We start from the raw sequence: 27,207 nt of genomic DNA on the forward strand, positions 1-27,207 counted from the left end.
AATCCCACTAAAATCAGGGACTAGACAAGGCTGCCCACTCTCTCCCTACTTATTCAATATAGTTCTTGAAGTTCTAGCCAGAGCAATCAGACAACAAAAGGAGATCAAGGGGATACAGATCGGAAAAAAAGAGGTCAAAATATCACTATTTGCAGATGATATGATAGTATATTTAAGTGATCCCAAAAGTTTCACCAGAGAACTACTAAAGCTGATAAACAACTTCAGCAAAGTGGCTGGGTATAAAATTAACTCAAATAAATCAGTAGCCTTCCTCTACACAAAAGAGAAACAAGCCGAGAAAGAAATTAGGGAAACGACACCCTTCATAATAGACCAAATAATATGAAGTACCTCGGTGTGACTTTAACTAAGCAAGTAAAAGATCTGTACAATAAGAACTTCAAGACACTGAAGAAAGAAACTGAAGAAGACCTCAGAAGATGGAAAGATCTCCCATGCTCATGGATTGGCAGGATTAATATAGTAAAAATGGCCATTTTACCAAAAGCGATCTACAGATTCAATGCAATCCCCATCAAAATACCAATCCAATTCTTCAAAGAGTTAGACAGAACAATTTGCAAATTCATCTGGAATAACAAAAAACCCAAGATAGCTAAAGCTATCCTCAACAATAAAAGGACTTCAGGGGGAATCACTATCCCTGAACTCAAGCAGTATTACAGAGCAATAGTGATAAAAACTGCATGGTATTGGTACAGAGACAGACAGATAGACCAATGGAATAGAATTGAAGACCCAGAAATGAACCCACACACCTATGGTCACTTGATTTTTGACAAAGGAGCCAAAACCATCCAATGGAAAAAAGATAGCATTTTCAGCAAATGGTGCTGGTTCAACTGGAGGTCAACATGTAGAAGAATGCAGATCGATCCATGCTTATCACCCTGTACAAAGCTTACGTTCAAGTGGATCAAGGACCTCCACATCAAACCAGACACACTCAAACTAATAGAAGAAAAACTAGGGAAGCATCTGCAACACATGGGCACTGGAAAAAATTTCCTGAACAAAACACCAATGGCTTATGCTCTAAGATCAAGAATTGACAAATGGGATATCATAAAACTGCAAAGCTTCTGTAAGGCAAAGGACACTGTGGTTAGGACAAAACGGCAACCAACAGATTGGGAAAAGATCTTTACCAATCCTACAACAGATAGAGGCCTTATATCCAAAATATACAAAGAACTCAAGAAGTTAGACCGCGGGGAGACAAATAACCCTATTAAAAAATGGGGTTCAGAGCTAAACAAAGAATTCACAGCTGAGGAATGCCGAATGGCTGAGAAACACCTAAAGAAATGTTCAACATCTTTAGTCATAAGGGGAATGCAAATCAAAACAACCCTGAGATTTTACCTCACACCAGTGAGAATGGCTAAGATCAAAAACTCAGGTGACAGCAGATGCTGGCGAGGATGTAGAGAAAGAGGAACACTCCTCCATTGTTGGTGGGATTTTAGACTGGTACAACCATTCTGGAAATCAGTCTGGAGGTTCCTCAGAAAATTGGACATTGAACTACCTGAGAATCCAGCTATACCTCTTTTGGGCATATACCCAAAAGATGCCCCAACGTATAAAAAGGACACGTGCTCCACTATGTTCATCGCAGCCTTATTTATAATAGCCAGAAGCTGGAAAGAACCCAGATGCCCTTCAACAGAGGAATGGATACAGAAAATGTGGTACATCTACACAATGGAATATTACTCTGCTATCAAAAACAATGACTTTATGAAATTCATAGGCAAATGGTTGGAACTGGAAAATATCATCATGAGTGAGCTAACCCAATCACAGAAAGATATACATGGTATGCACTTATTGATAAGTGGCTATTAGCCCAAATGCTTGAATTACCCTAGATGCCTAGAACAAATGAAACTCAAGACGGATGATCAAAATGTGAATGCTTCACTCCTTCTTTAAAAGGGGAACAAGAATACCCTTGGCAGGGAAGAGAGAGGCAAAGATTAAAACAGAGACTGAAGGAACACCCATTCAGAGCCTGCCCCACATGTGGCCCATACATATACAGCCATCCAATTAGACAAGATTGATGAAGCAAAGAAGTGCAGACCGACAGGAGCCAGATGTAGATCGCTCCTGAGAGACACAGCCAGAATACAGCAAATACAGAGGCGAATGCCAGCAGCAAACCACTGAACTGAGAATAGGACCCCCGTTGAAGGAATCAGAGAAAGAACTGGAAGAGGTTGTAGGGGCTCAAGACCCCATATGTACAACAATGCCAAGCAACCAGAGCTTCCAGAGACTAAGCCACTACCTAAAGACTATACATGGACTGACCCTGGACTCTGACCTCATAGGTAGCAATGAATATCCTAGTAAGAGCACCAGTGGAAGGGGAAGCCCTGGGTCCTGTTAAGACTGAACCCCCAGTGAACTAGACTGTTGGGGGGAGGGCAGCAATGGGGGGGAGGGTTGGGAGGGGAACACCCATAAGGAAGGGGAGGGGGGAGGGGGATGTTTGCCCGGAAACCGGGAAAGGGAATAACACTCGAAATGTATATAAGAAATACTCAAGTTAATAAAAAAAAAAGAGTATGTTAAGAAGCTTACAGGCTTAAAAGGATTCATTGCACAAAGGCAATCAAGACTCCTACTAAGACCTTCCCTTCCCTCCCCCCCCCCCCCAGTTCTACCATGGACACTTTTTTGCATCATCCACAGCTTTCTTGCTCTGGAGCCACTTCTATTGTGGAGTTTGTGGCTAATATTTAAACTGCTTCTTTCTGAACCAGAATACTGCACTCTCCCATTTTGGAATCTTATTTATGGTTTTTCCTGTTCTTTTCTTCCATAGCTGTATTCTGAGCTCATTAAGACCAGATACTATTTTCTTTCTATCCTCTCCATCCCTTTAAAGCATTAGAATTTTGTTCTGTAACTTCCTTTTGAATAAACTACAAAAATTATATTACTCAGCTGAAAAAAGAAAAGGCAGTAGGAAGTTGTCATAATTAGTTCTTAAATATGTTCTCTGTTAATGAGAAAATTCTAGAATGTTGGCAGGGTAGAGCAACTGTTGTTCAGTCTTTTTCAACCTGGATGAAAACTTTATCGGTTAGCTGAAAATGTTGTCACATTGAAAGGGAACACAGGTGTACAGTAGCTGCTTTGGGTGCTTGGATCCTTTAATACTACTCTGCTCAGGGCACACATTTGCAAGTCAGCTACTGCCTCAGAAATTGTATCTGAAACTTACTTTCTAAGCCTTCTCCACATGGACTTGTTCAGCATCCTTATGTTCGGGTGACACGGCTTGGAGCTGAAACCATGGAGAGAACAGCACAGCAGAAGCCTTTGCCAGACCAACTGGGCCCATTTTGAGCTGAGGCATTTTGTGTCCCCAGCCATATGCAGTGTGAACAGGCCACACATGTACATTAAGTGAGTGGGTGAAGGAACTTTTGTTGGGAACGATGATGACGGTTCGGTGCCATTAGTCCTTGGAATCCTTATTCATCTGTCTCATATTTTAAGCTCAGGGCCTTGGGGATATTTTGTGAGTTGGCATCTGTATTTTAAGAGGTCTGATGGAGTGAGTCAGGGAGAGATGGAGTCATACCTGAGCTGGGAGAAGAGCTGGGTGGATCCTTGGTGAGACGTGATTGTAATAAAGAAGTCGTAGGAAGGTCGTGTTTTTGACCATGGAATTCTCTGATGTTACTGCTCGACCTAAATCAGCTTCTCTTGGGCAGTTTGTGCCAAGCTTTGCACAGGAATCTAGGATGCCAGGACCCTGCACCTAGATTATCCTGACAGAACAAAATGTTAAGTTCTGAGCTCAGTGTATCCCACCCCTTGACTTTTGCATTGAGGACTTTTTCTTTTTGTCCAGAATGTCATCTGTCTCTATAATGAATCATATGTCAATCTGACAGGGCTCTTTTGTTTAAATGACTCAGAGCTATATCTATACAGGGCCCCTGCACTCCCTCTGATATTTTGTTGTTGTTGTTTTCAGTTTTTTCCTTTAGATTTTCTTCTCACATAATATGTCCCGATTACAATCCCCTCTCCCTCTACTGCTCCCAGTCTCTCCCCACTTCTCCTCCCATTTAGATCCATTCCCTTTCTGAATCTCATTAGATAAGAACAGGCTTCTAATAGGTAATAGTAAAATGGATGAAAGTAGAAAAAATTATACTCAGTGAGGTATTCTAGGCCAAGAAATCCAATATGGTATATACCTGGTTATACGTGGATATCTGTTCAGTCAATGATAACCAAGCTACAATCTGTAGAACCACAGAGAGTAGGCGTAGACTAAGGAAATAAAGGGTACAGATAGATCTCACCAGGAAAGAGAAATAGAATAGATAATTATGGATGGATGTGGTGGGGTTAAAATAGGATGTTCAAGCCAGAAGTGGGAGGAGTGGGTGGTAGCAGGATAATACAGGGGAGACACAGCTAAAATTAAAGGATATTTGAGAGGTAGCATGGAAACCTAATACAGTAGTAATCTCCTAAATATATACATGTTGTGATGATTTGTATATTCTTGGCCTCAGGAGTGGCAATATTAGGAGGTGTAGCCTTGTTGGAGTAGGTGTGACATTGTTGGAGTAGGTGTGTCACTGTGGGTGTGGGCTTTAATACCCTTGTCCTAGCTGCTTGGAATCCAATCTTCTAACAGCCTTCAGATGAAGATGTAGAACTCTCAGCAACAATGTCTTCCATATTCCTTCTAGGATGGCCCACTAAACCCCACTTAAAGCATTCTACTGCATTTTAAATCCAAAGTCTGAAAATCCCCATTCTTCCAAACAAAATCATGGTCAGACCTATCACAGCAATACCCCAGTACCTGGTACCAAATTCTATTTTAGTGTTTTACTGCTGAGAACAGACACCATGACCAAGGCAACTCTTGTAAGGACAATGTTTACTTGGGGCTGGCTTACAGGTTCAGAGGTTCAGTCCATTATCATCATAGTGGGAGTATGGCAGCATCTAGGTTGGCATGGTGCAAGAGGAGCTGAGACTTCCACATTTTCATCTGAAGCCTGCTAGGAGACTGGCCTCCTGGCAGCTAGGATGAGAGTTATTAAAGACCATGCCCACAAAGACACACCTATTCCAACAAGGCCACACCTCCTAATAGTGCCACTCCCTGGCCCAAGCATATACAAACCATCACACATATATGAAGGCAATCTAAATGAAATCACCAAATAATGTGAGAGATAGAGTCCCATATGGGCCATCTCTTGTCACCAATTGAAGCATCCGGGAATTGGGTTACATCTGATTGAATTGTTGGCCAAACAGACCCCATGGGAATCTCTAAATGACCCAAAGACAGTAGGTTGCTCCCCAAAAACTGACAGCAAAGCCTCACTGCTGAAGACAACACATACATAGCTCTCTGGACATGAAGAAGTCAAGCTGGTGCTTACTTAGAGCCTTCATCCCTACTTTTTAGTGTCTGTGTTATAAGAAGGTACTCTGTAGAATATGAAAAAAGAAGCATAAGGAGGCCAGCTACAAACCCTTTATCTACAGTGGTTCACTGCCTGCAAGATATGCTAGAGCAATAGTGTCACAGAGCTTGTGGGAGTGAGCACCCCATAATTGATTTGAATTAAGGCCCACCCCATGAGATGGAACCCATCACTGACACTGTTTGGCTGTTGTTGTCTTTAAGGAATGTATTTCGGACAATATATGGGCATGATTAGAAATGTAACTAATAATTTTTATTAGTCTTTGGTGATCTTGATTTGTCTTGTAGGTTAGTGATTTCAATTTCATAGGATATGCTTCACTTATACAAACAGTCACTATTCATGAGGGCTAATATACACATATGGAGCAAAAAGTTCTACAGGCCTCTGTAGATATCCTGGATGGATTTCAAAGCGAGGAAAGGACATGTGAAGTATTCCTGGAAGTTAGCTATACCTGCAGGGTATAGGAGGCAGACTGAAATACAGCATTCTTTCCATGGGAGAGATAGTTCTTGAAATGTTCCACCTTTATATTGCATTTACTTCTAAACCATGGACCTTAGACCTTGGAAAGAGAGTCCTTCAACAGAGCAGTGATCTGGAGGCCTCAAATCTAGCATTCTCTGGTGAAAATTATTAAGATTAGGTATTTGTGCTCTCCTTGACTCCTTGTAGCAACCATCATTAGGATACTTCAGTATTGAAATTTACTGACTAAGTGATCTTAAACTAAGATTTGGGTCCTTCCAAAGGGAAGACAAAGTCTCTCCACATTAAGAGGCAGCTCTTTGCATGCTCAAAGAATGTATGTCTTAGTAAGGGTTTTACTGTGGTGAAAAGACACCATGACCAAGGCAACTCTTCTTTTTTATTGGATAGTTTATGTATTTATATTTCTAATGTTATCCTCTTTCTCAGTTCCCCCCTCTCCCACTCCTGCTCCCCCTCATTCTATGGGGATGCTCCTCCTCCCACCCACCCACTTTCACCTCAACACCCTGGCATTCTCCTACACTGGAGAAATCAGCCTTCACAGGACCAAAGGTTTCTCCTCCTATAGAAGCCAGAAAACGTCATCCTCTGCTACATATGCAGCTACAGTTATAAGTTCAACATGTATACTCTTTGGTTGGTGGTTTAGTCCCTGGGAACTCTTGGGGTCTGGCTGGTTGATAGTGTTGTTCTTCTTATGGAGTTTCAAACCCCTTAAGTTCCTTGAGTCCGTTTTCTAATTCTTCCATTGGGGTCCCCGTGCTCAGTCCTATGGCTAGCTGCAAGCATCTTAATCTTTGTCAGTAAGACTCTGGCAGAGTCTCTCAGGAAATATCCGTATCAGGCTCCTGTCAGCAAGCACTTCTTGGCATCAGCAATAGTAACTGGGTTTGGCGGCTACATATGGGATGGATTCTCATGTGGGACAGTCTTTGAATGGCCTTCCCTTCAATCTCTGCTTCACTCTTTGTCCCTGTACTTTCTCCCATGAGTATTTTGTTCCCCATTCTAAGAAGAATTGATACATCCACACTTTGGTCTTTCTTCTTCTTGAGCTTCATGTAGTCTATGGATCGAATCTTGTGTAATCAGAGCTTTTGGGCTAATATCCAATTATCAGTGAGTGCATACCATATGTGTTCTTTTGTGACTGTGTTACCTCACTCAGGATGATATTTTCTAGTTCCATCCATTTGCCTATGAATTTCATGAAGCCATTGTTTTTAATAGCTGAGGAGTACTCCATTGTATAAATGTACCACATTCTCTATATCCATTTCTCTTTTGGAGGACATCTGGGTTGTTTACAGCTTTTTGTTATTATAAATAAGGCTGCTATGAACATAGTGGAGCACGTGTCTTTGTGGTATGTTGGAGCATCTTTTGAGTATATGCCCAGGAGAGGTCCTCAGGTAGCACTATGTCCAATTTTCTGAGGAAACACCAGAATTATTTCCAGAGTGGTTGCACCAGTTTGTGATCAAACCAACAATAGATGAGTGTTCCTCTTTCTCTACATCCTCAACAGCTTCTCCTCTCAAAATCAGTTTTTGTTCTTAGCCATTCTGACTGGTGTGTGGTAGAATCTCAGGGTTGATTTCCATTTCCCTGATGACCGAGGATGTTGAACGTTTCTTTTGGTACTTCAGAGTTATTCGATATTCCTCAGTTGAGAGTTCTTTGTTTTGTTCTGTACTCCACTTTTTAACAGGATTATTTTGTTCTCTGGAGTTTAACTAACTTCACGAGTTCTTTGAATATATTGGATATTAGTCCTCAATCGGATGTAGGATTGGTAAAGATCGTTCCTCAATCTGTTGGTTGCCATTTTGTCTTATTGACAATGTCCTTTGCCTTACAGAAATTTTGCAATTTTATGAGGTCCCATTTGTTGATTGTTGATCTTAAAGCATAAGTTATTGGTGTTCTGTTCAGGAAATTTTCCCCTGTGCCTATGTGTTCAAGGTTCTTCTCCATTTTATCTTCTATTAGTTTGAGTGTATCTGGTTTGATGTGGAGGTCCTTGATCCATTTGAACTTAAGCTTTGTACAGTGTGATAAGAATGGATCGATTTGCAGTCTTCTAAATGCTGATCTTCAGTTGAATCAGCACCATTTGTTGAAAATGGTATCTTTTTTCCCACTGGATGGTTTTAGCTCCTTTGTCAAAGTTCAAGTGACCATAGGTGTGTGGGTTCATTTCTGAGTCTTCAATTCTATTCCATTGATCTACCTGCCTGTCTCTTTACCAATACCATACAGTTTTTATCACTATTGCTCTGTAGTACAGCTTGAGGTCAGGCATGGTGATTCCCCCCAGAAGTTCCTTATTGTGAGTATATTTTTTGCTATCCTGGTTTTTTTGCTGTTCCAAATGAATTTGCAAATTGCTCTTTCTTTTTTTTTTCATTTTTTTTTATTAACTTGAGTATTTCTTATATACATTTCGAGTGTTATTCCCTTTCCCGGTTTCCGGGCAAACATCCCCCTCCCCCCTCCCCTTCCTTATGGGTGTTCCCCTCCCAACCCTCCCCCCATTGCCGCCCTCCCCCCATAGACTAGTTCACTGGGGGTTCAGTCTTAGCAGGACCCAGGGCTTCCCCTTCCACTGGTGCTCTTACTAGGATATTCATTGCTACCTATGGGGTCAGAGTCCAGGGTCAGTCCATGTATAGTCTTTAGGTAGTGGCTTAGTCCCTGGAAGCTCTGATTGCTTGGCATTGTTGTACTTTTGGGGACTCGAGCCCCTTCAAGCTCTTCCAGTTCTTTCTCTGATTCCTTCAACGGGGGACCTATTCTCAGTTCAGTGGTTTGCTGCTGGCATTCGCCTCTGTATTTGCTGTATTCTGGCTGTGTCTCTCAGGAGAGATCTACATCCGGCTCCTGTCGGTCTGCACTTCTTTGCTTCATCCATCTTGTCTAATTGGGTGGCTGTATATGTATGGGCCACATGTGGGGCAGGCTCTGAATGGGTGTTCCTTCAGTCTCTGTTTTAATCTTTGCCTCTCCCTTCCCTGCCAAGGGTATTCTTTTTCCTCATTTAAAGAAGGAGTGAAGCATTCACATTTTGATCATCCGTCTTGAGTTTCGTTTGTTCTAGGAATCTAGGGTAATTCAAGCATTTGGGCTAATAGCCACTTATCAATGAGTGCATACCATGTATGTCTTTCTGTGATTGGGTTAGCTCACTCAGGATGATATTTTCCAGTTCCAACCATTTGCCTACGAATTTCATAAACTCGTTGTTTTTGATAGCTGAGTAATATTCCATTGTGTAGATGCACCACATTTTCTGTATCCATTCCTCTGTTGAAGGGCATCTGGGTTCTTTCCAGTTTCTGGCTATTATAAATAAGGCTGCGATGAACATAGTGGAGCACGTGTCTCTTTTATATGTTGAGGCATCTTTCTAACTCTCTGAAGAATTGAGTCGGAATTTTGATGAGGATTGCATTGTATCTTTAGATTGCTTTTGGCAAAATGGCCATTTTTAGTATATTAATCCTGCCAGTTCATGAGTATGGGAGGTCTTTTAATCTTCTGAGATCTTCAATTTCTTTCTTCAGAGACTTGAGGTTCCTGTCATACAGATCTTTCACTTGCTTGGTTAGAGTCACACCGAGGTATTTTATGTTATTTGTGACTATTGTGAAGAGTGCCAGTTCCCTAATTTCTTTCTCAGCCTGTTAATACTTTGAGTAGAGGAAGGCTACTGATTTGTTTGAGTTAATTTTATACCCAGTCACTTTGCTGAAGTTGTTTATCAGGTTAAGTAGTTCTCTGGTGGAACTTTTGAAGTCACTTAAGTATATTCTCGTATCATCTGTAAATAATGATATTTTGACTCCTTCCTTTCCAATTTGTATCCCTTTGACCTACTTTTGTTGTCTCATTGCTCTGGCTAGAACTTCGAGTACTATATTGAATAATTAGGGAGGGGGGCAGCCTTGTCGAGTCCCTGATTTTAGTGGGATTGCTTCAAGTTTCTGTCCATTTAGTTTAATGTTGGCTATTAGTTTGATGTATATTGCTTTTACTATGTTTAGGTATGGGCCTTGAATTCCTGATCTTTCCAAGACTTTTAACATGAAGGGGTGTTGAATTTTGTCAAATGCTTTCTCAGCATCTAATGAGATGATCATGTAATTGTTTTCTTTGAGTTTGTTTACATAATGGATTACATCGATAGATTTCCATATATCAATCCATCCCTGCATTCCTGGGCTGAGGCCTACTTGATCATGATGTATGATTGTTTTGATGTGTTCTTGGATTTGGTTTGCAAGAATTTTATTGAGTTTTCCATCTATTATCACCTGTAGAGCTGGATTTGTGGAACCAAGACAACTCTTATAAGAACAACATTTACTTGAGTTTGGCTTATAGATTCAGAAGTTCAGTCCATTATCATCAAGGTGGAAGTCTGGCAATATCCAGGCAGGAATGATGCAGGAGGAACTAAGAGTTCTACATCTTCATGTGAAGGCTGCTAGTAGAACACTCACTTTCAGGCAACTAGGACTTGGGTATTAAATCCCACACCCACAGTAACACACCTATTCCAACAAGGCCACACCTCCTGATAGTTCCACTTCCTGGCCCAACCATATACAAACCATATACATGTTTGCAAACCATGATTTCCATATCTGAATTTGCAGATCTCAGTAGGAAGTAAGCTAGCACAAAGAGAAAGAGAGTGAGCTAGAGCCTGGGGTAACCAACTCCTTCTCAACACCTGAATTCAGGTGTATAACTTGTCCTGGCCACTTTCCTTACATAGGTCCATTTAATCCTGTGACATATTTCAGAACAAAAGTTCATTTTCAAATTCTAGAAAAGGTAAACAAGGTTCATGGGAGTGAACTAAACTGACCTGAGGCCGCTGGGTGAGGAAGAAGTTGAACTGTGATTTCAAGCTGATGATTGGTCTCTAGGTGCATGTGCTTTTCTGCCTCATTATGTTTCCCACAATCAGTATCTTTGCTTACATTTTCACCAGAACCTGTCAGTGCTTAGCGTGTGGTGATATGCAATAAGTATTTAATGTATAACTAAGAGAATGGAACAAATTGTTTATCCATCTTTACTACTAATGGGATATATGGTATTACTAAGGCATAAGCAAGTATGCCAAGGCCGATGTTCTACTTTGGATCTGTGTATGTCAGGAAGAATATCTTTGTGACTATGCCTGTGCCACTTGCTATCCTTACCTTTTCACCAGCCTAGGAAATTGCTGCACAGTTTTTGACTACCAAGACTCAAGTGAATTTTTATCTACCAGTCTGTCTGTCTTTCTATCATCCAACCATCTATCAGTGTGTCTGTCTGTCTGTCTAGCTATCATCTATCATCTATCTATCCATCCATCCATCTATCATGCATTTACATTCACATGTTCCATATGCCACAGTGCACTTGTGGAGGCCAGAGAATGATTGCAGGAGTCTGATCTCTCCTCCCACTATATGGGTTCAAGGGAATGAACAGAATGTTAGGTTTGGTTTGGTCATAAGGGCCTTTAACCACTGAGCCATTTTCCCCAGCACCTCTTTTATTGAAAATGTTCAGAAAAACTTTTATTTAAAGAAAATATTAATGCCCTATATATTATAGTCCATTTTTTCTATTTTTTTATTAAAATGAAACAAATTCTGGGGATACACTAAGCAGTCAAAATGACTGCCTTCTGGAAGGGACTGGTAGGGTCCCTCCATTGTGACCTCAGTCTAGACATAGAATGTGTTGCTATTCACTCTGTTCAGGGATGTTCTCTCACAGAGATGTTGTGCTGCTAGGTAGTGCTGTATAGGATTTGTAACATATTATTCTTCTGTAATGAGTCTCAGAGGCATCCCAGGACACCACACTTGGCTCTTGTTTTAGGATAATAACCTCAAGATTATAGCTTAGGTACATCCTTAGGTGTTTCCTGGTAAAACTAGGACTTAGAAGGATTATTACAGTTGATTTCCACAGTAATTATACAAGACATGACATAAAATTATCAATTTTATTTTATAGAGACTTAGAGAATCTAATCCATTTTCTTATGGTCATACAATGACAAAGCCAGAAAGCCAGCTTCATAACTCCTATACAGGCTGTGTTTCTCTTAAACTTCGAGTAATATTTTATCCATTTCTCAACAAATATTTTGACCACCTGCCATCATCAAGGTACTATACTGGTCCTGTGAATACAAATACTGATTAATAATTATGGTTTCTATGGTCAGAATGCTCCTCATTTATTAAAAGGACAGCATTTTGGTATGTCATCAAAAATAAAGTGCTAAAGTAAACTGATATATGCTAGTTTTGTAAGAGCCTTGCAAATGCTTGCAATTAACCTTAAAGACATGAAAATAGGTATTCTAAATCTAATATGAGCACAAGAGCAAAATAGTAATTTATTTTTTATTTATTTAACAACATTTTTGAGCATTTGAAATATATTGGTTGGCTATTCTAGGTCCTACAGATAAGAGTGATTAGACTTACAAAGTAGATTCCCGCTATCTTATCGTTTACATATTCTATAGCATGAGTGTAAACAAATGTTTGCAGTCTTTGCAACTAAAGGCACATAAGAGACAGATTCTTGATGCTAATGCTGGCAGAGGAAATAATCAGGGAATTTGTTCTTTTCAGGGACATCTTTCCTCAGAGATTACTGCTGAAGGGCAAATGGGCTCCAAGTAGGCAGGGGATGGAAATCAGGGATGTTCAATAAAGTTTCTATAGCAAGCCAAAAATCATGACATTCTTCTATCACAGAGATACCAGAAGGACATCAGAGGTATCTGGTGGGGCTTGAGGATTATTAGTAGGTCAGGCCAAACATGCTCTTGAGTAGAGGTATTTTAAGAACAAAAGAACAGACATGAGGAGATGACTCATTCTACAAAATGTTTGCCGTGCAAGCACAAGAACCTGAGTTTGGATTCCCAGCACCTACATAAAGTCAGGCATGTATGTGCCAGTATATCTAGATCTGGAAAGGAAAAGACAGGAGTATTCCTAGAACTCATTGGCCAGCCAGTCCTTATGAATTGGTGATCTCCACATCCAGTGGAAGAACCTGTATTAAAGATTGTGGAAGACAATAAATGAAGATAGAGTATTGATTTCCAGCTTCTACATGCATGGACAGAGGGATATACATCTACACTCACTCTTTTCAGCTCAGCACAGAAATTGTGTTGATAGGAAATAAAGATGAATCTGAAGATCTGTAAAGAATTGTTGAGGTTACACTCTAGGTATGATGGAATTTGAGCTAGAGTTGTAGTAAGAAGAGAGTAGAAGCAGATGGGTATCAGACATCATCAGGAGGTAAAATGGGCAAAAACCCACTATCCAAGAGAAACATCAAGTCAGCATTTACCTTTGTCTGGATCATAGAGCATGGTAGCTGGGTCTAGCCTGGGGATACATCTTGTATAATCTCCAGTGTGCACATATATTGATGTCATGATCATAGGTGTTATTGTCTAGAAAGATGCTGAGAGTAGGTAAGCAAATGAGTTGTAATCAAGTCTGAGGAAACTATCTCACAACAGTTTGCTCAACTTAAAAATGAGATTGGAAGAATACTGCCTAATTGTACAGTCATAAAAATTAAGGGAAAATGACTGGTACTAAAGACAGAATAACCACCAGTACTAAGTACTGCTTATATAATGTGGGTTTGGGAAAATCCTTTGGAATGATTGACATGAAGTCATCAGTAACCGAACCAAGAACTATTTTACGAAGAAGAAAAAATTGCTGTGCAGCTGAGTGAAGAATGAACAAGGGCTAAGAAATTGGATTAATTGGGCATAGATAAATGAATCCCAGGAGGGAAGGAGGTAAAGCTTCAATTGCTAGGAACGTGGGGGCAAATTGGAGAGACCAATGATAATGGATGACTAGTGGGGGCTCATGAGAAGAAGGATCAGTGGAAAGCCTTTTCAAAAACTCCTGCGTCTGTGTGCTTGGTATGGGAAAGGTGTCTTCTCCTAGAGATTATACTTTTCCTTAAAGCAGGAATAGAATTTTGTCTGAGGGTGAGGTAGCATTGTTAATGTTTGAATAGATCTAAGAACATTTGGAATATGTTACTGATGGAGAGAAAGTTTGTATAGTCATTGGCCAGTGTGTTGGATCCTCAGGATCCCATAAACATGCATTTTTTAAAGGCTGTCACTCAAACAATTCATGTTCTATGTGTACATTGTAAAAAACCCAAGTGCAAACAACAGCACAGTGGTAGGGAATGAACAAAGGGACAGGGATGAAAAGGATTGAACATTGGTAATTTTTTTTCTCCCTCGGACTGGGATATTCAGAAAAAAGACACCAGAAAATATGTAAATTAAACATATGAATATTGATTTATTTATTAAATAAACTTGCTGAATGGCAGTTCCTATTAATGTGAGGAACTCATTGCTATTGCTTAACAAAGCATGCTGGACTGAATTAAACACTGGGAGGTACATGAGGCTATCATGACTTGCACAGAAAGGTGCAGAAAGGTTGGAGGATTCCTCCTTTCCCTTGAGCTACTAGTGGGGTTTTCTGCAATCTTCTTGTTTACACCAGAAGATGAATGGATGTTGACATGATTTTGAAACTAGTTCAGTGAATGGAATATCATTTTCTAAAGGATTTTTTTTTGGCCAAGGAAGGCAGGAGATAGACACCTGGATATTAGGAATGTGTTACTAGTGATTAAAAGTAATTATTTTAATGAGTTGATCTCAGCTTGGCTAATAGGCATTGTCTAAGTGTGAAATTTTACATCTTACATCAGATGTGTGGGAGGGACTGTGGATGAGCATACAGGAGCATGTATCTATTTGACTATATCCCTTGAAGCATTTCTTGTTGGGCTAGGGAGGGTGCATACCTGTAAAAGTGTTATCAGAACCTACTGAAAGTAGGTCCTCCAAATGTTTATGTTTAGATGCTCTAAGGCACAGAGAAAATGAGATGGGAGAGACAACAGAAACACTCTGTAGAATATTTAAGAGTAAAAAGAATGCCACAGTTATCAAAAGCACATTTGAGATCTATTAACTTCTACTAATACATTTCTAGGAGAGTATGGCAAACACTTAGAGGTTTAAAGATCTAGACATAAAAGTAACTAATTACTCTGCACACACATGCATGTGTGTGTGTGTATGTATGTATGTGTGTATATAGAGCATTAGTGTTTGCATGTACGCAGAAACACTATGTGTAGTACGTACATGTAGGAAATCATGCTTGCATGTGTGTGAATGCAGTATGTGTGTTTCTGTATGGAATTCACATGTGGATGCACTATGTAGATGAATCCACTTTCATGTGTGTGAATGCACTATGTGTGGGGGTGTAGCTGTGTATAGAGTACTTACATATCAGAATTTATGTTTGCATGTGTGTGAATGTGCTATGTGTGTGGGTGTGGGTGAAGGTCAGAGGTAGTTGTCAGGTGTCCTCCTCCATTGCTCTTCACCTTGTATATCAAGACAAGGTCTTTTAGCTGAACCCAGAGCTTACCAGTTTGGCCAATCTCACTAATCAGCTTGCTCCAGAGAGCCTGTCTCCTTAGTGTTGGAATTGCAGGAAGGCAGCCATACCCAACTCCGTTTTATGCAAACACTTGATATCTGAACTGTAGTCCTCATGCAAGTATAGTGTCTCACCAAGTGGGTTAGCTCCTCATTCATGTAGCCAAGTTCTTGGGCCATAAATTAATCATCAAAGCCTTTATAACTACAAGACTGGCTAGGAAATCATTTCTCTGAGTGAAAGATTCTATGGCTTGAACAGCTGTCTGGTGTCTACATTCCCACTGGAACTCCATGGAGATTCAATTCTTACTTTTCACTTACTATTTTTAAGTCTTGCATCCTCAAGTGAGCTCTTCTCATTTTCACCAGCTGCCCCTAATGCTTCCTCAGGGTGTCTACCCTGGCCAATATAAAGCAAATTTTCCTGTCTTAATCATTCTTCTTAAAGTGAGGTTCCATAGAATGTAACACTCTGGACATGAAAATTTCTGGTCAAGTAAGATTATTGTTTTCTTTGATCTAATAATTGTAAGGTCAATAATTAATAATCTAATAATTGTAGGGTACACCATTGATGAAAACACTTTGGGCTTAAAGACTAATAACTGAAGTCATGGAGAAGAGATCTTAAAGAAGAAAATGGGCTTCATGACATCATTCCAATATGGCAGAACTATGTCTCTCTCTTAACTGACATGTTAAAGATGGGAAAAAGTCTCACACAGCTAAAGACCAACCAACTGATTGTCATCAAAGCCCAGACTAAACTTGAAGAAAAAAAACGTTGCCACTATTTCACATCAATAATTCATTGAAATAAAATCACATGCATACAGAGAAAAGCCACATTGAAATTCCTTTTAATCATAATATTAATCAGCCACATGGCTAGGTGTCAATATTATATTCTGTCCAGTTGCCTCAGAGTTCCTGATGCTGTCATCTAGAAGAGAGAAAAATAACTTTTTTCTCCTTTTCAAAATGTTATACCTTATCAGTTTCCTGAGACAAGAAATATAACTGCAAACAAATATAAATCACAAGAGAATTGATGAAACAGTATTGAAATTCTAAAGAAAAAAACCTAAAGATCTCCCCATCCACCATCTAATCTCCCAGTATATGTACTCATCTGAAACATTCTTTTTCTCTCCTTTTATACTTCTCTTCTTTCCTTTACTTTCTTCCTTCTTTTCTTCCTTCCTTTGCATGTAGGTGGATGTCAAGGGGCACATTGCCTACATGTATGCCTGCAGGCAATGTGTGTGTGTGTGTGTGTGTGTGTGTGTGTGTGTGTGTGTGTATAGTGCATGATGTGCTAACGTTCATGTGTGTGTGTGAGGGCTAGAAGTCACTGTTAGGTATCTTCCTCAATTGCTCTCCATTTTATGTTTGAGATGAGGTTTCTCCCCAAACCATGCTTACACAAAAACTCTAGCTGATGAACATTCTTTCTGCCCAGGATGTTTTGTCCCTTTAAATTGTATTTAATATCAAGGATTTAGGGCCCACTGGATTCTGCAGTTTTTATTTGTTTATGATTAGATGCTCTGTTAACAGTGATTGCGACATTTCTATAAACGTGGCTGCTATTGGATGTTGAAGTTAAAGGAAATGATTCCCTATACTTACAATCCAAATCTAGCTCCCTGATGCGACTTCTCTCACAATCCTCTTTGGGTTTTCTCCTGTCCCTGGGTTGTCTCTCAGAGGGGAGATGCTGAGGGCATAAACAACATTTACTGATCTGGGCTTTAGTGACTTTTTGATGGATTCACTCATAACAAAATTTAAGTGTTATTAACAGATTCTCACCAAGCACATAAACAAAACAGTGAGAGTATCTAGGCAGAGAGCCACATACTTTTAGAGAGCAATATATTTATGCTATATAGGAAGGGGAAGAAGCCAAACAACACAGAAACAATATAAATAACTTCCTACTTGCTTGTCCTATATCAGTTTGCTATTGGTGAAAAAAGATTTAGCCATACTTATCACTGAAAGACAGGAGGAATGTGTGGGTGGATCGACAGTGGTGCGGCAGGAGAGAGTTTGTTATCCAGATAAAAAAAATACAGAGTCAAGGTTGGTCTTCATATTTGATTTCCATCTTGGTTACAGGACATTTGTTTTGCTGTTTAAATTATCTTTACACCTAGGGGAATAATGCTATAAGCCCTACAGCTGCAGTTTTCTGGCCTTTTTCATAATCCATGACTATGAACCATGCTGAGCTAGGGTATAACATTCACTGGAGAGCATCCTAAACGGCACTTTAAAAAAATTTGGCCTACATGGCATCATTTAGAAGCAATCTTTTACGGGGATCCTGGTTCTCTTTTTTATCTGGCGGACTGATAATCTCATAATGGCATTAGTTTCTCAACCAATTACCCAAGATTGTTATTATCCATTTTTAAACTTGGACAGTCTTTACGTGTCTACAGCAAGGTTTAAAACAGATCCAGAAGGATGTGAATTATAGTAATTTAGAAGTCTTAAATCCTGGGTATTTGGTATCTTAAAATTCAACAAGGGATGCTGAAAAAAAGAAAGAAAGAAAAAAAAAACCCCAACTTTTCAAATAGAGTTAATTTAAATTCAGCCTCTGAAAAGGTTATATTATAGAACATATTGAAAAAGAGAAGGTTAGTTAGAAAGTCAAATGCACTAGAAATTGGAAATGATCAGGCATTTCGTTATGAGTGATTTCTCATATGTCAAAGCAGAACAGGTCCACTCTCTTCCTTAGAGGCAGTTTGTGTGACTTTGTACCCCATCCTACTGTACAAGCAACACAGTAGATCTCTGTTTTAAAGGTGTCATGAAAGTAAGAAACAGCCCATGAACAGAAATACAAATTATTTTTTATGGGTTCCCACCTTCTTTCTCATCAGACGTTGATTCACTGAAGGAGGGCTCACTTTGTGTGGACATTTTAACTGTTCTCTCTTAGTTAATCTAGTTTGACATGGCACCAATGGCATGTGGAGAATGAGGAGGGCAGAAATGGTTCAATGCCCATGTGGACAGAGGCGATGTTCAGGGGATACTGAGTACTTTGAACACTCTTTCGTTTGGAAATGGCTTGTCTGTCTCAACTCTCAACTTGGAGTTTAGCTTTGAGACCTTTGTCCTTCCACTGTGATCTCAATTCTTGCCTAGCAGGTACAAGTCCACTGTCTTAGTGGCTTTTCTTGATTATACATTGTCCAAAGATTTGAAATGCACATGTATTGTGCATATACAGGTCTTTTCTTGGTCATTTATCTTTCAGAACAGGCAACAGCACCACAACATTCCCATTGTTGGATTTTTTTCCCTTTATTATTAAGAGTGACAAAATTCCCTAACATGCTGTTCTTGAGTCACTTCAAGGAAAGGAATTGCCTGGGGAAATAATAATTCTGTCTTTCATTATTTAAAGTGTCTGTAACTTTTATCTACTTGTGATTTTTTTTCCTTAAATGTACTCAGATTTTACTTAAATAGTTTACTTAGGTCTGTATTAATTTTTAAATTTAATTTTATGTTTTTTATATTAATTTTATGTTATTCCCTTTACACTGCCCCTCTCCCATAATCCTTCCCCTATTCCCTTCCCCTTCTTCTCTGAGCAGGGGGAGGGGCTCGGGTATCCTCCCTACCATGACCCATCAAGTCTCTGTGAAGATACATATTTTGTTTCCCACTGAGGCAGATAAAATACCCCAGCTAGAAGAACATATTCCATGTACAGGCAACAGCTTTTGGGATAGCCCCCATTCCATTTGTTCAGGACCCACATGATAGTCAAGCTGGACCTCTGACACATATGAGTGAGGAGGTCTAGATCTAGCCTGTGTATGTTTTTTGGTTAGTGGTTCAGAACCTGAGAGCTCCAAGGGTTCCAGGTTAGTTAACTCTGTTGGTCTTCCTAAGGAGTTCCTATCCCCTTCTGGACCCAAAATTCTTCCTCCTAGTCTTCCATAAGAGTCCCCAAGCTCCATCCACTGTTTGGCTGTGGGTGTCTGTATCTGTCTGAGTCAGCTGCCGGGTGGAGCCTCTCAGAGGACAACTTGCTCCTGTTAGCAAGCATAACAAAATATCACTAATAGTGTTGGGGATTGGTGCTTGCCCATGAGACTGGGGATAAGGGAAGTGCCCAAGAATCAATGGGGGTGACTTTAGCTGTGACTCATTACATTGGGGATAGGGAACCTGAAGAGGTCACCTCCTGTGGACAGACAGGAATTCCAGTAGAGTGATCGAAACACTAATCCACTCACAACAATTTCAACCCCACTTTATCCTGTCTACAAGGAATGTTTTAATTTTAACCCCCCCAAAAATGTATAAATTAATTTTATTTTAAATAGTGTTTAAAAAATTCTTTGAGAATTTTATATATTTTGATCACATTCAGCACCTTCCTCCAACTCCTTCCAGATCTGTGTCAGTCCCCTGCCCTGCCCCCATCTCTATTTGGACACCTTCGTTCCCATCCCCTGTAAACCTATCAAGTCTAGTTGGAGCTGCCCAAATATTCCTGGGTTCATGACCTGTTCTGGAGTGTGGTCAATATACCACATGTTATGCCACTGAAGTAAACTCACTTTCCCTTCTTTAGCAGTAACCAAATTCCAATAGATCCTCAGATAGATGTGGGACACCTCACATCCCCTCCGCTATGCTGACATTTTGTCTGACTTGAGTCTATACAGATCTAGTATATGAGTTTATAAGTACATCTGCCCTGTTGTGTGTGGAAAACAGTTTCCTTGAAGTCATTCACTACCGCTGGATTTTATAATACTTCTTTTCCCCTTTTCACATAGCTCCCTAAGCTTTGGGAGAACATGTGGACTGTAGGTACCCCATTTAGGAATGAGCATCTGAACTCTCTCATTCTACAAGTTGGCAAGTTTTAGGCCTCTGTGTTAGATATTGTGCACTGCATGATGATTCTGTGATGATGGTTGAGTGATACACTGATCTGTAGGCACAGCAGTAAGTCATTAGGAATTCTTTTATTGCTATGCCCACTTAGAAGAATAATAGTGTTATCTTTTCTCCTAAGACCCATGACCTACATAGCTTTAGGTTCTGGTCTCATTCACAGTATTGGGTATGGATTACATCTCCTGGGGTAGACATTAAAAACAATCAATTTTAAAAAGTGCTTGATTGTTCCCACACATTTGTGTCACTACTGTACCAATGGTCATATCTTGTCAGGCCAGTCACTGTTGTAGTTTGAGGGGTTCACAGGCAGGTAAAACTTATGATTACCTTCCTACTTCCATAGTGCACACTGCCTCCTCCAGAGTTTGTTAGTCAATGGGAAAGAGGCATCTTATTGAGTACTGTCTAGACTTCTCTATATTCTATGATTCAAGTATGTGGCATCTTAAATATTACTGTCTTATTATTGAATTCTGTAGGTTAATCACTATTGTTAGTGATAGTCTGTAATATTTGAGGGTAAGGGTCTATGAAATCCCACTGGTCAACAACTTAAAAGAGAAAATTATTCTTGATAGTAGGCATTTTATCTGGTAGTGTAGTTGAACCCTCCCACCCCCACTCCATAATAGGGTAACTCTATTTAAACTCCTTTTATATATGTATACATTTTAGGAAGCTTCTAAAGAAGTAGACTTCTATATGGCATTTTCAAATGTCTTTTAATACTACTTATATCTCCTCATATTCCCTCCTATATCCTTCCGGTTCTGTTTCCCTCTTCTTTCCTTTGTTGCATTATATTCTATTTCCTTATTCTTGAAAGACTTATTCCTCTCCTTTTATCAATTATCTAACTTCTGTGGGTATTCTCATCCCAGTAAGAATGCCTTGGATAAAAAAAGCAAGCAAATAAATAAACCAAACCAAAACAAGACATATGACAGCACATGCAGGCAAGGGTGTGAGGAAAGGGGAACACTCATGTACTTCTGGTGGGAGTGCAAACTGGTAAAGTTCCCATGGGAATTGCTGTAACCTCATAGCTGAAAACTGACTTTCCACAATGTGCGGCTACATCAGTTGGAGGGATAGACTTGAAAGACCCTTTCTGTGCTTTATTACAGAGACACTCGCCCATCCATGATCACTGCTATTTTATTTTTCATAACCAGAAACTAGAAACGAACCAAACGCCCATCATCTGATGAATGGATAATGAAAATCTGGTATATTTACATAATAGAGTATGATCTGGCTTTCAAGAAAATAAGAAACAGTAGGTAACTAGATGGAACCAGAAACAGTCATCCCACATGAGGTATTCCAGAAAAAACATTGCATGCTTCTCTCCTATATGAATGCTACATTTTAAACCTTAGATATTGTATTTCATTTGAGCTAATCAGTATCAGATTTATCACCAGATACATAAAGACTATATAAAATGAATAAGTGACTGCCCATGGCTTATCTATATTGTAATGTTTTAGAATATAGTATAATTTCAAATGAATATACTCCTTAAACCACCTTTGTGTTGTTCCTTTTGTTTATAAGTTGGTTTTTCACAGCCAGAATACAGCAAATACATAGGCGAATGCCAGCAGCAAACCACTGAACCACTGAACTGAGAATGGGACCCCCGTTGAAGGAATTTTAGAAAGGACTAAAAGAGCTTGAAGGGGCTTGAGACCCCATATGAACAACAATGCCAACCAACCAGAGTTTCCAGGGACTAAGCCACTACCCAAAGACTATACATGGACTGACCCTGGGCTCCAACCTCATAGGTAGCAATGAATAGCCTAGTAAGGGCACCAGTGGAAGGGGAAGCCCTTGGTCCTGCCAAGATTGAACCCCCAGTGAACTGGATTGTTGGGGGGAGGACGGTAATGGGGGGAGGATGGGGAGGGAAACACCCATACAGGCAGGGAGGGGAAAGGGCTAGGGGGATGTTGGCCTGGAAACCGGGAAGGGGAATAACAATCGAAATGTAAATAAGACATACTCAAGTTAATAAAGATGGGAAAAAAGAATAAGTTGGTTTTTCTAAAAGCCTTTCCTTGTTTTTCCACTATGTAGGTGTGCTAGTGTATTCTGTACTCCTGGTTCCTCACAGGACAGTTGTGGTAATGAACATTTTCTTAAGTTGTCGCCTCTGTACCGTTTCACCATTTTATTCAAAAAGGCTTTACATGCTTCTCTTCTGTATGTTTAATCTTGTTTCTATGTTCGGTTGTTGCCTGCTTCACTGTTTCAATAACATTTGGATCATTCTTTCCTATTAGCCTTGCAGACGTTTGCTTATTTTTTATTGTCCCTTTCTCTTGTTTTCATATTTTCTAACTCATTTCTCCTTCCTCCCTTAGAGTTGTTTTATCGATCTTTTCCTAGCTCATTAAATGAATAACTAGTTTTTGTTTTTTTTCTTAAGCAATGTCATAATTTTTCATTGTTTTTATTGATTCACTCCACTGAATTTTTTTTTTTTTGGTTTCTCTGTTGAGCCTTTCAAGCTTATTGAGTTGAATTTTTTTAATTATTCATTTTTTAAAAACAACAAGAAGGCTCAGTACCGAGACACCCTCCAGGTCTGCCATTTGCCTCAAGCCTTTTGTACATGTCTTCTGGTTATGTTCACATTTGAAAAAGTCTGTGCTATAGCTTTTATTTTTTCTCTAATCAAGCATGAATGCATATTATATTTTGGAGGCTTCCATTGTGTTTTTATTGAAAAAATAATATCTTCTGATGCATCTTGCAAATTGTTCATTTGTGGACAAATGCATGATCTATGTGCATTTTTTTCTGCTCCTGCTCTACTGAGATTCTATATGTAATTTATCAATAAATGCTTGTTGATCTGAAGTAAGATAAAAAAGAATTGTCAGGCTAGTAAACTATGGCTAAATGAAGAATTCCTGCTCCAGTCGAGGGGTTATCTGTGATATAGGCATAGAAGGACTGATACTGTAGGAAGGAGTACAGTAATTTCGATGTTTCCTGCAGCTGCACGCTCTGTCAGCTTGCTAATCACATCCGTAACCATGAGTCACTGTTGGAATGGGCTTCACACTGCAACATCTTGAAGATGTTTCCTTCTGTAAACAACAAATTAACTACACATCGAAGCTTTATTGTGTTCAAATTTCTGCAAGAAATTCTTATTTGAGGCATATCCTGTATAAGCAGCTGTGAATAGAAATTCTATTTTACGAAGCAGAATTTTTGGCTTCTTATATGAAGACAAAGCTAATGGCTTCTGGTTGGAATCATAGTAGCAATCTTGTTGTAAAGAGTTTTTCAGGAATTAGAATATTGCCTTAATCATGCAATTGGAGGTGCAAACACATGTTTGCTCATTTTCTCCAGGAGATTTAGTTAAAAACATTTAAGGAAGAGGTTAGGGCAAGGCTCATACTTATATAGTATTTGATCACTATAATAGCATTTGGAATTTATTAATGTCCATTCAAATGCTTAATTTTATTTACATTTAAAGAGTTTCAGGTATTGTTTACATCTTCTGTTAACCAGGTTTGGTCAATATTTCTCACCTGCAGCTCTCATTTAATTTTCTGCCTCTGTCTCTATCCTTACATTCATTATGTTCTAATACCACAAAACCCTGCAGTCTTTACATAACATACCTCAGGCAATATGAGCTGTTAAAGAAAAAGTTGCTTTGAACTCCATATTGAGTTTTATCAACACAAAAAGCATTTGAAAAAATCAGAAAGAGGTGTCATTCACAGATATTCCAAGCTTACTCAATAGCTGAAGGCTTCAGCATGTCAGAGCATATGGGAAAAACATTACATGGTATTGGTTCATTGGTTCATACAGTTCACAATAGTAAATGACAGTGGTGTGTGTGTGTGTGTGTGTGTGTGTGTGTGTGTAGGTCTTTTAAGAAGTAAACTTACTGAGAAAAATCTTCTGCTCTATCTGTACAGAAAACAACAAATAGTAGAAATGAGATGAAGATCCCTGTCATTCTGTGATATCTCTGACTCACATGAAGAGGTTAGAGGCCTCAGAATGCCTTCTTGTCTGGTTAAGGTTTTAGGAGTCCTGAGTCTGATTGTTCCTCATCCATATAAGCACTTAGCAGCTATTCAGTGTCTCTGAAGTGGTCAGAATGGCTGTATCTTCTAAAAGACTCATACACTAAAGTACTCACTCTCCAAGTTGGTGGTATTAGGAGATGAGACCTTTGGATGGGGATTAGGTCATGAGAATGAAGCCATCACAGGTAGAATTGGACCCTTATAAAGAAGCACCAGGAGATTAGTTGAGTTTCCTGCACTAAATACAACATCAGCTACTAGTTTGCCATGGATAGCCTTTAGTTTCCTTAGGGATTTTATAATGACTGGGTGCTCGATTTGGTCAAAGGTTTTTCTGCATCTGTTGAGATGATTGTGTGACTCTCTTTCTGTCTCTCTTTCTTTCTGTCTCTCTTTCTTTCTTTCTTTCTTCCTTCCTTCCTTCCTTCCTTCCTTCCTTCCTTCCTTCCTTTCTTTCTTTTTTACATTTTTTTCTTTTATTGGATTTCTTATTTGCATTTCAAATGCTATTCCCTTTCCCAGATTCTTCTCCAGAAACCTGCTGCTTCTATGAGGGTGCTCCCCCAATCCACTCCTTCCCACCTCCCCGCCATTAGGTATATTTATGTAGTAGATTACATTTATTGGTTTACATAAGTTGAACACTCCTTGCATCTCTGGAATAAAGACAAGTTAATCAGAGTGAAGGACATAAGGACATTTGGTGTGATCTTGAATTCTGGCTATAAATATTTTATTGAGAATATCTCTGTCTGTGTTTATCAGGGAGATTAATTTACAATTTTCTATGTTGTGTCTTTACATTCTTTGGGAATTGGTGACATTGACTTTGTCTAAAAGCGTTTGGTAGTATCCCTACCTTTCTTCTTTGGTGGAGCAGTTAGCAGTGCATTGATGTCATTTCTTTTCAGGACTGGTAGAATTCAGCAGTTGAACTGTCAAAGTCTGGCCTTTTGTAAGTTTGGAGAATTGTTTATATTTCTGCTACAATTTCCTTGTTTGTTATAGCTATGCTTAAATTGTTTACAAATCTTAGTCTAGTTTTTCTACATCATATGATTATAGACATTTAACCAAATTCTTTCAGATGTTTTAGTTTAATGAAATGTACGTTTTTAAGGTATATGCTAGTGATTTTCTGGATTTCATTGATATCTGTTTTAACAGATATCTCCCTTTTCATCTCTAATTTTACTAATTGGGTCTAATACTTGTAATTTTTGTTAGATTAGCTCAGGGTGTTTTTTTTATAAAATCATATCTATTTTTATTTATTTACTTTTCATTGTTTAAATCCATGAGGGGTACAACTTCATATTGATTCTGTGTCCAGTGGACTCCACAGTTAGATCAGTTCAGAATTGACACATGGCAACATTGCCATGGGCCTGTATTACCTTTCCCCAGATTGCTCTGTATTTTTTTTTCACTTACCTCCATGGGTTAGCTTTACACCCTTACATATCATATCATCCTTAAGGGAATAAACACTTTTAATTTTTAATGGATTAATTTATTTATTCACTTTACATCCTGATCACAGCCTCCCTCCTTCCTCTTCTCCCAGTCCCCACCTCACCCCTTGGTACCCAATCTGCACTTGCTATGAAGCACATCCTCTCCCACAGTCCAGCTAGGGGAAAGTGATCCAATGTCAGGCAACAGAGTCTGAGTCAGAGATAGACTTTGCTCCAATTGTTAGGGGACCCACATAAGACCACGTTGCACATCTACTACATATGTATAGGGGGCCTAGGTCCAGTCCATATGTGCTCTCTTGTTGGTGGTTCAGTCTCTGTGAGCCTCCATGGGATCAATTGAGTTGGCTCTATAGGTCTTCTTGTTGTGTGCTTGACCCCTCTGCCTCCCCCAGAAGAAGTCCTTTCCTGAACTCTTGCATAAGACTCCATGAGCTCAGTATAATGTTTGGCTGTGGGCCTTTTGCATCTGTTTCATCAGCTGCTCAAGGAAGCCTCTCAGAAGACAGTTATGTTATGCAAACATAGCAGAATATCAATAGTGACAGGGGTTGGTTCTCTCCCATGGGATAGGTCTTAATTTGGGCCAGTCATTGTTTGGCATTTCCTTAATCTGTCTATCTTTATCCCTGTACATCTTGTAGGAAGGGGCTATCTTGGAGGCAAACTCAATGGACTTTGCATATTCTTGTAGGAAGGGCAAATTTTGGGTCAAAGGTTTTATGGGTGGGTTTGTGTCCTCCTCCCTACAATGAGAGTCCTGTCTGGCTACAGGAGATAACCACTTCAGGCTCCATGTTCCTGCTGCTAGGTTTCTCAGCGAGGGTCACATCCACATTCTCTCAGGAGTCTCCCCTGTTCTAGGTCTCTGGCTTGTCCTAGAGATGCGCTCCCCCCAAATTTCTCTTCTCTCTCTCAATCCTTTCACCCCTCACCTGATTCCCAACCCTGTTTGCCTCCCTATCCCCTCCCCCACCCAGATCCCTCCCTCCATCCACTTCCTATGCCTTTTTTTATTTCCCTTTTCTGAGTGAGATTCAAGCATCCTCCCTAAGATCCTCCTGTTACTTAATTTCTTTTGGCCCGTGGATTGTAGCATGGTTATCCTATACTTTATGGCTAATGTCCACTTATAAATGAGTATATAGTAT

The 27,207-nt window shown here is 39.5% G+C and overlaps 1 protein-coding gene and 1 long non-coding RNA gene across 5 annotated transcripts in view; one reads left to right on the top strand and one right to left on the bottom strand.

Moving 5' to 3' along the window:
* Pde4d (phosphodiesterase 4D) overlaps nucleotides 1–27,207 on the top strand; it is a 1,511,604-nt gene that overhangs the window by 243,332 nt on the left and 1,241,065 nt on the right. The window lies entirely within an intron of this gene.
* The window catches only part of LOC148006647 (uncharacterized), a 65,390-nt gene that overhangs the window by 22,611 nt on the left and 15,572 nt on the right, over nucleotides 1–27,207 (bottom strand). The window contains exon 1 of one of the 2 annotated variants that reach the window (XR_015673932.1): nucleotides 25,438–25,490. The exons of the other annotated variant lie outside the window; for it this stretch is intronic. This is a non-coding gene — a long non-coding RNA (uncharacterized LOC148006647). Of the gene's footprint in view, nucleotides 1–25,437; nucleotides 25,491–27,207 lie in introns of those variants that run through there. 2 annotated transcript variants of the gene reach the window in all.

Source organism: Rattus norvegicus, chromosome 2 (assembly GCF_021556685.1).
Source record: "Rattus norvegicus strain SHRSP/BbbUtx chromosome 2, alternate assembly SHRSP_T2T, whole genome shotgun sequence".
Lineage (NCBI taxonomy): Eukaryota > Metazoa > Chordata > Mammalia > Rodentia > Muridae > Rattus > Rattus norvegicus.